Source organism: Lupinus angustifolius, chromosome LG15, assembly GCF_001865875.1.
Source record: "Lupinus angustifolius cultivar Tanjil chromosome LG15, LupAngTanjil_v1.0, whole genome shotgun sequence".
NCBI lineage: Eukaryota > Viridiplantae > Streptophyta > Magnoliopsida > Fabales > Fabaceae > Lupinus > Lupinus angustifolius.
Window position 1 is genome coordinate 7443643 of NC_032023.1, and position 1071 is coordinate 7444713.

Below are 1071 nucleotides of genomic sequence, written 5' to 3' on the forward strand. Positions count from 1 at the left end.
TCTCATGAAACTCTTAAAGGATACTTTGAATAACTTACTTTAAAGTGGTAAGATTATCAAAGAATGTCTTAAATCAGAATATGTAGTTTTACTAAAAACCGTACGTTTAAAATGAATGGAAATCGTGAACGGACTTTTGATGAAAAAGGATGGTCAAGAACACGTGACGTTGGACCGGATGGATGAAATGGATGTATAATCACGATGGGAAAAGGGAAATGATTTTAAGTGTTTTAATAACGATTTTAGAAACATCGGAAACTAACGAATTTTTATTGTGGTAGTTACGAAGATTTCGGTGTTCGAACCTTGAAACCAAACCACCCGTAGTTGACAAGTTAAAGCACGCTTCATTAAGGTGAAAGAGAACATATCGTGACATAGTGGTGTCCGAATATGACACCTGAATCTCCTAAACCATCTCAAAGGTTTTGGAGTTAACTTGGGTTTTAAGAAACCCAATATTTTTATGTTTGGATGTTTGTGAAGATATATGTTTGTTGAGGAAATGAATTGAATAATGTATGTGAGAGAGAACATATCATGACATAGTGGTGTCCGAATATGACACCCGGATCTCCTAAACCATCTCAAAGGTTTTGGAGTTAACTTGGGTTTTAAGAAACCCAATATTTTTATGTTTGGATGTTTTTGAAGATATATGATTGTTGAGGAAAAATGTTGAATATTGTATATGAATGTTGTTTGGAACTTTTCTGGGTGCAGGTGTTTGAAAAACCATGTTTAAATGTGTTTCGTTTGTCGAAAAGGGCAAAAGTTGGTATTCTATCCAAGTCCATGTCGCTTGGGCGAGAAAATCTCGTTTGGGCGAGCACAGCCTCGCTTGGGCGAGGACTGGGCGAGGGGAAGTTTTGGGTTCTGGAACTCCTCCCCGGGCGACCAATCCTCGCTTGGGCGAGCAAAGGTCCCGCTTAGGCGAAAAAGCCCAGGATTTCGATGAAATTCTGGAAATTTCTCGCCCGGGCGAGCAAAAGTTTCAAAAAAAAAAAATATTCCAGGATTTTAATGATGTCTTGCTTGGGTGAGGAAGGCTTAAGTTTAATTGAAATT